The sequence below is a fragment of the Acipenser ruthenus genome, chromosome 47 (assembly GCF_902713425.1).
Source record: "Acipenser ruthenus chromosome 47, fAciRut3.2 maternal haplotype, whole genome shotgun sequence".
Lineage (NCBI taxonomy): Eukaryota > Metazoa > Chordata > Actinopteri > Acipenseriformes > Acipenseridae > Acipenser > Acipenser ruthenus.
In genome coordinates, this window is record NC_081235.1 from 5658071 (window position 1) to 5666498 (window position 8428).

Sequence of the window (8428 nt, forward strand, 5' to 3'; positions counted from 1 at the left end):
CTGGTTGCTTAGCGCAGCCCCACGAGACTCTGCCTGCCACAAAGAATCCCAGGCCATTATTCAGAACAACAACTGCTGTCCGTTCCAGAATCGTACAGAAAACAATCATTGTATGCCATTTTCCCCCATAAAACTAAAGAAAGTAGCAAATCAAATTTGACAATTTTTTCACCCAACTAAATACGGAAGTTTGACATTTGCGCTACATGCACGCTCCCACTGGCCAGCACACCTTCCTAAAAGACTCGCAGCTGTGCAGAATTATCTGGGGTTTCCAGAATGCCATCCACAAGGGGATTCACACATGCATCGTGTTGTTGACTAATTATATATATAATTTTTTAAGTTAATTCTATATATGCAAATATTTCAATGCAATGCTCTGGTCCTGGGGATCCCTGGTTTTCATTCCAACTGAGTTATCAATTACTTAATTTAACTATTCATTAGCTTAATAAGACCTTTTAAATTGTTTTCAGCTTTTAAACAGTTGGCGATGTCAAGCTAACTATACAACTGTATAAGTAACTTGAAATCTGCAACTTTAAGAGCCGAGAGCAATTAAAGTCTAATCTGGCACATTATTAGTTCAATTAAGGGTTTAATTACATAACTGAGAACTCGGTTGGAATGAAAACCCGACACAGTGGGTCCCCAGGACCAGGACTGGGAAACCCTGATATAGATGCTACATCCTGGAACAGTCGCAGGTCACATGCTCCGATTGCAGCCAGATCATTGGGTAGATCAGAAGTATCAGGAAGCAACAGCAGCAGGCGCTTTCCATCTTTCACAATCTCTGTGAAATGTCTGCCTGTTCCAAATGGGAGTTGAAGAAGCAAAGCCAGGAAATAATCTTAAACAGGAGATAAAAAGAGGGGCGAGCGATAACCCAGCCGAGGTTAGAATACAGATTCAAAACCTTGGCTCGCGGTCTTTCAACTTTAGAAAAGTTTGATTCAAGACTCCAGGAAAAAAAAAAAAAAAAAAAAAGCCCACTGAGGCCATAATCATGGAGGAAGAGGTGTGGGGTGGGAGTGTGAGAGTAAGGGAGTAACTCTGAATCCTGGTATGCAAACGTCTTAAAATCACTCCTCTGTTAAATACAACCCAGCTAAGCAACTTCTGAGATTGTGACCAAAGCAAGCAAGGAAAAAAATAAACAAATAATTAACTGACTGAGTGAAGTGAGGGACTAGATGAATGATTTCAAAATGTTTCTGTAGCGCGATCTGTGCCGATCACAGCCCAGTGCAAAAAAAACCATGCAGCCCAGAACATCTCTGCAGCTCACACGTGTTTTATGCTGGCTGTTTATTACATGGGAGCTGCTTCACAGCATGAAGTTACTTTCTTGCAGCTGTGCTCTGCATCACTTCCAAGGTACTTGCAAGTCGCTCTCCAAAGCTAAAAGCAATATTGCTTTCATGGTTTTTACTTGTCAAATTCGTTGCTAAAGACCACCCCCCAACACACACCGCCTTCGCGCCAAGCCTGCCGTAGTCTAGGCTTGCACGATTTGAGTGTGCGTATACCTTTAAGATGAGGAGGAAGATAAGCCTGCTGTGCTGGAAGCAAAGCGTACTTGTAAGGAAGACTAAGGGGGACTCCTATTTTGAAAGGGAGGTGGAGACTGACTGCCAGTCGGGTTAAGTGCCACGATTGGGGGCTCAGTGAAACCAAGATACATACAAATGCCTTCCACCATTACGCCACAACCGAACCCCAAGATTCGGGCTCCCCACCACCCAGAGCCAAAAGCCGGCTTTTCTCATGTTTGAACATTTTAAAATCGCGCCGTTTTACGAGTAAAAAGAGCAAAAAACACAAACCGGGGAACATCGTTTGAAACTCCCTATTGAAAAAATTAAACTAAAAAAAAAAAAAAAAACACGATACAAAATAAATAAATAAAGGGGATCGATTCGTGTTGGTAAAGATTCGGGGTACCCCTCGCCGTAACCATTTATACGGCGAGGGCGGAGAAAAGGGAGAGAGAAAAAAGGGAAAAAAAACGCAAAATTTAAACTTTTTTTCACTCTCAACTTTCAAAATACGCAAGTGAGCGTATTAAATTAAGCAGGATGTTTTGAATCCAGTTTACTTTGTCCTGTATAAATGCACCGATTGATTCAAAAAGGGACGGCGAGCGATCTCTCCCGTAACTCGCACGGCCACTCGTCTCGGCACTCAACGAGACTCGGGGTTCAGCTGCGAGTTGCAAAATTAACGTTGAAATAAAACATGAAATACCCCAAACTGAGCCCCGATACCGCTCTATTTACAATCCCCGGCTCCCCAAGCACCAGCAGAGGTAAGTTTAGTTCGATTTACTCCACTTTATTGCCCCCAAGATCGGTTTGTTCTCTCAAGCCGGGGAGAGAGAGAGGTGTACTAATTGCATACAATCCATTACCTTAGATAGCAAACTTGCCCCCAGTTCCAATTAATTCAAAATAATAATAAAAAAAACGATTTTAGCCCCAAAAAGTTTGGCCACTTCTGAACTTACGGAGTCGAGGTGTCGCTGTTCCGTCCCAGTTGGGGTCTTCTTCGCGGTTCGGGTGAATATTTCCCCCGTAATACGGCGTTTAAATCCCGGGGATCCCCCTTTTCAATCCTCCCCGCTGCCGCTCCGGTTGCCAAATAATGCGCTTCTCACACATGGAGCCGCGGCGTCACCGCACAGGGCATGCGCAGTGGAGACTCGAGTCCAAACAGCTACTTGACCACTACCGAGCTAGCCTGCACCGTCCCCTTTCAGATACACAATTCATAATGGGAGCTTACTGGTCGATACACACCGGCGGCAGCCCAGACTCACACGGGAGGAGGGGGGCCAAGCGACACTGCTGCCTTCTGACCGCTAAACGGAGACCACGTTAGATGCAACATCCCTTTTCATTTTTTTTAAAAAATTTTATTCTGGTTGATAAATCTTCCTTGAAACTGAGGGCCAGTTAACAGTAACGAAGGAAAGAGTGTGAATAATACTTTGGTTAAAAAAAAAAAAAAAATGTACAGTACCAAATTTTGCAGCAACATTGCATTTTGTTCAAAGCGAGGGTCAAATTAAAATGAGTAATACAAGTAAAAATCATTATGTGTAGTGTGTTTGGGGGGAGGGGGGCATTAGGAATCTTGGGCATTCTAATGCCAGCCCCTCCCCCCCCAAAGAAAAATAAATAAATAAATAAATAACGTATTGATAAATTCACTTGCTGACAGATATCCTTTGCTGTCAAGTCAGTGCAAGATGCTATTCACTATGAATAACCCACTGTTGGTCGTGAAGCTTAAAAGGATGGGGATGAGAAGAGAGGCAGCATCCCCTTTCAGTAATGCATTCAGCGAGGGGGGGTATTCCAGTAACACAGACATTTCTATGTACTGATAGACTGTAATGTAAGACAGCAGGTGAACTGCTGCATTGCACTGCCAGTGACAGACAACAGCAGATCTATAGAGACACACACAGTGTAGCACAGCACTGGGGAACAGTACTGACCAACACATCCTGCTGCTGTATGCATGGCATACCAATCGAAGTGGAACAACGAGAGATCATTCTGCTGGGCTTCTGCTCCAAGCTTGATTAACCACAGTGTATGGGTAACAAGAGCAGGTGTGTCTTATTAAACCGACAGTAAAAACCAGGGATGGATCCAACTGCTATGCAATGGGAGTCTCCCTCCCCTTAATTAAGATTTACAGTGCTGGAGGAGGAAAGGGTAAATTGAGGGCAAGCAAGACCACAAATGTTAGAACAAATAAAAAACAAAACGGTACTGCTTTCACTCAGCGAGGTTAGGAAATACTGGGACACTAGCTGATCAATTCTATATGTAGAGCAATGGGTTAACGCACACTGACCCACAGGGAAAAGGACAAACAGGACGGAGTGGAAGTATCCCATTGTGTGTGTGCGTGTGTGTGTGTGTGTGTGTGTGTGTGTGTGTGTGTGTGTGTGTGTGTGTGCGTGCGTGAGGAGGGGATCAATAGGTACAGAGAGTATTATACAGGGTGCAGGAAACAATCAATATTTATATATCCATGGGAAGAGGGCCACCAAGTCCCAAGATACACACCTACCCACCAAAAACAGTAATAATATCACACTTATATAGCGCCTTATACGAGAAGTCCTTCCCAAGCACTTTATCTAAGATCACTCCACACACATCAACTCCAGGAACGGCAACCAGACTCCCACTGCGTAGCAGTTTCATCCATTCCAGGTTTTAATCTGAGTTCAATAAGACACACCTGAGCTTGTCACCTAGACACTGTGGCTAATCAAGCTCGTAGTAAAACCTGGAATGGGTGAAACTGCTATGCATTAGGAAGGAGTCGTATTTCCATCCCTAAACACGTACCCAAATACATTAGAAATGCTGTTTTGCATATTGAAAAAGACACAAACATGCAAGCCAGCAAGTCAACCCAAATGATTAGATGCATCTGCCTGTGGACCAAAACAAACACTGGCTAAAGGAACTGGACAAGTGACTGTCCCAGGCCTTTGCAAAAAGCAGCCATGCGGGGAATCAAGGAAATCCATTGAAGGAGCAGGTACCCCCTGAGAAGATGATTTCTGTGTGTACACAGCACAAGGACTACAGCTCTCACCGTCACACTGGAGCTAAGCAATGACCCGCTGCCTTTTCAATGGGACCATGCAGGGTACTGTTCAAGACACTGAAGCCTCACAAGAGGAATAGCTGTCTGGCTAATAACTGTGCTGCTCCATGCAATAGTGGCACAAACAACACTTTAAACAAGGGACTTCAAACAATGGATTCATTCAAACATTGTGTTAAATATTACCTGGAATAAAACACAATCACCTAGATCAGGGGTGCCCAATCCTGGTCCTGGAGGGCCCATGCCCTCCTGGTTTTTGTTCAAACTGTACAGTAAATTGATTAATTGGACTAATTAAGCTTCTAATAAGGGCTTGATTGGTCCAATTAAGTCATTTAGGGCACAGTTACAACAAAAACCAGGAGGGACACCGGCCCTCCAGGACCAGGATTGGGCACCCCTGACCTAGATAGATAGACAGACAGACAGACAGATACTGCCAGCCAGCCAGATGGACAGACAGATAGACAGACAGACAGATCAGTGTAATCAAATGAGAGGCTTAGCCAGTCCAAACAAACAATGGACCTACAGCGTCTACATTTTCACTGGAGTGGGTTTCTATACATAATGGTGTAAGGTAAGCAGCACCTACATTTACAATAAAAACAACACTGTTGTTCCGGCAGTTCTTGGGGGGGGGGGGGGGGAGAATTTCAGGGGTTCCTCTTGCGTTACTAGAGTACCCCTCCAGGAAACCATCCCCTTGCTGAGCTGCCAGAAGAATAGTAAAGCATATGATTTTGAAAGGACCTCCACCACCAACACATAAAGGCAATTCAAATACAAGAGTATGAAACATGTTAACCCTGGGGGGGGGGGGGGGGGGAGGGCATTCTACACTATCCCTGTCATACTTGTTCTTCACACAGCAAATAGACAAAGGGCTGAGGTACACTGAAACTCACCACCACTGCCACAGTCCCACAGGAATATCCAGGGATCCCAGTTACCACGTGTGTGCTTTTAACCCTTCACTGCACTCCCTTATTTAAGTGGCTTTCCACGTCCTACATGGAAACCTGTGATGTTTCAAGGTTCCAAGCACCTGTGCGACAAACCTACTGTTCCCCCCCGACAGGAAAGCTTAGCAACCCCCGCCCGCATCTCGCTTCTTGCTTGGGTTTCTCTAAGGCAGGCGTGCTTTGTTGGGTTTCCACAGCAAACACAAATTAAAACAAATAAAAAGCCACTTTGATTTTCTTCCACTTCATTTAAGAACTAAAAGTATAGGCTTGCTAAGGGAAAAGGACAAGTGTCAGAAATGAAAAACAAGAAATTATTCAAATAAGCCTCAAAAACAAACAAATAATAATTAAAAAAAAAAAAAATGCTTTCCCTATGCAAGAGCTAACACTCTATATTAACCCCACTTTTGCCAACAGGATTTAAAAACCGACAGCCTTGCTTCCTTAGTAATGTGGCAATGGCTGACACCAGCAGCATGATTGCTTGTCAACTTAATCCCCATTAAAGTACAGTAACAACACAGGAAGTACCCCTCCCTGTCACGATCGACTGGACGCACTATTTGGCAGGAAGTGTCTCCTCTCTGCACACTTGCAGTGCTGACACCTATCACCTAATAAAGCATCCCTTTGCATCAGCTTCCTACTTCTCTTGCGCCTCTTTGATTCAGCACTTCTCTACTGGATTTCACAGGTTTATTAAAGCGATTACTGCTGAAAACAACCTAGTCCCCTCCAGGTTTTAACCCCTCACTCGGCACACGCACATAACCAACTTGTGGAGCAAAGTCTGATCAAAGGAATGTCACAGTCACTACACAGGCAGGCTGGAAATAAAGGGATCACGTGACCAGGCCTGTGCAACTGACCTCAGTGTTGGCAATTAGTCTGCCATCAAACGCAGCTTCATCAGAGCCTCACACCAGGACTTTTATACAGCCACTAGAGACAGAGCCACACAGCAACACACACACACACAAAATGCACGCACACATAACCTTTTATAAAGCACGTCAATGCAGCTGCATATTTAATCCAAGTGCTGTAAAAATGTTATATATATATATATATATATATAGACACAAACTTTTGTTGGTACTGTTATTTCAAAGCATCCTGAAATGGGGACTGAATGTGATAAAGTCCTGGTTTTAAGCTTACCCCCCCCCCCCAAACACACACACACACACACACACACACACACTGAGCAGTGAAGGCATCAAGGAGTAATAAAGATGTCTAGTAATAGGAAGTATAATCCAGGCCGCATGGCACTGTTAAGCCTGAAATTACACATATAAGCACATATTATATTGTATATTATAAAATATGTAATTGTATAATATTCCAGATTAAGTTACACTTTAAATGAGATGCGTAACGAATTATACATTGTAATTCACCATTAATTCACAGCCATGGGGGGGGGGTATTTCGGGAAATTTTTTTTTTTTTTTTTGGTCCAGCAGCAACAGCCTAGTCAAGACAAGTTGGTAATGGACAATATGGTGACTCTACACTGCTAAGTATATCACACAGGCACTAAATAAACACAAACTAATATTGATAAATAGTATTGTAACAAGAACAACTGTCACAAACAAAACCTCAATATATTATTATTTAGGGCACTATAAAAACCACAACACAAAAAACAAACCTTTTCACATAACTGCATTGGTTTAAATGTATATATATATATATATATATATATATATATATATATATATATATATATATATATATATATATATAAAATAAAAGAATAAATCACACGAACCCACAAATAAATACTTGCAACTTTTTTTTAAAGTGTTGTAAGTTTAAGTAATTTGCATTATGTGGGGGGGAAAAGGTATATTTTTCTACCTTAGGGATTTCTTTCTTTGCAGGATTAGTTCAGTTAGTGGGGCCCGTCTTCTCACTCAGCACCGGCGATTTTTTCTCCAAGGGACAGAGGGGACCCGAGAGGAGGGGAGTCGGGGCACGGGATTTTAGAGCTCAGATCCGGGTTGGGTTTCACTCAAACTCGGGGATACCGTGGGCCCAACAGGCCGGTCCGGTTTGTGGAACCCGGGAGTGGATTGGGAAACACGGATTTTAATTTTTTTTTTTATGTCACACAGAAACTAAGTAACTAGAAATAATAATATTTAAAAAAAAAAAAAAAAAAAAAATCGATTCCTGAAATAAAATGAACGTTTTAAATAAATCCGGCTACCCGGTTGCTAGGCAGATTTGATACACACACCTGCTTCCGGCTCCCAGAGGTTGAGTGGCAGCTGCCGCTACCAAAGAGGAACGGAAATTGGTTCCGATACAAATAAACAATAGGCGGGCCAAATTAGTGACGGCCAACCCAAAGCTGGCATAATTTCTTATCAGCCAATGGAAGCGATAAAAGGCGTGTCTAAGGGTTATTATTTTATTGGTTAAGAAAGTTCTGTTATGGTAGGCTAGATAGTAGGATGAAAAAGGCTGAAAAGTTATGATATACCATTTCTACAGATTTTTCACTAGTGTTAAGACTATTGAACTCTCTTTGCAGATCATATTAAGGGAGTCCCCACGTCTGTACAGGATGCCCAAGCTGGGAAGCCATGTCTAGTTTTTTTAAGGTGGTGTGGCATGGGAGTCTGTTAAAAAAAAAAAAAAAACTGGATGTACTCGTGTGACAGGTTTTCATAATGAGCCCAGGAGGGGAGAGACTGCAATTCGGACTGGCAGGTTACAGATGGAAATGGGTAGAAGCACCAAATTCGTAAAAAAATATAATCTGAAGTGACTTTTGGATCACAACGGTTAGAAGCGTTCTA

The 8428-nt window shown here is 42.8% G+C and overlaps 1 protein-coding gene across 4 annotated transcripts in view; it reads right to left on the minus strand.

Annotated features, from left to right (window-relative positions):
• Positions 1 to 7901, minus strand: part of LOC117966345 (transcriptional repressor p66-alpha-like) — a 36346-nt gene extending 28445 nt beyond the window's left edge. For 2 of the 4 annotated variants that reach the window (XM_059013825.1, XM_059013822.1), the window contains exon 1: positions 7482 to 7901. The gene's annotated coding sequence lies outside the window, so the exon portion shown is untranslated. Of the gene's footprint in view, positions 1 to 2512; positions 2748 to 7481 lie in introns of those variants that run through there. The other 2 variants (XM_059013824.1, XM_059013823.1) reach the window with 1 other exon arrangement.
• Positions 7902 to 8428: the final 527 nt, after the last annotated feature.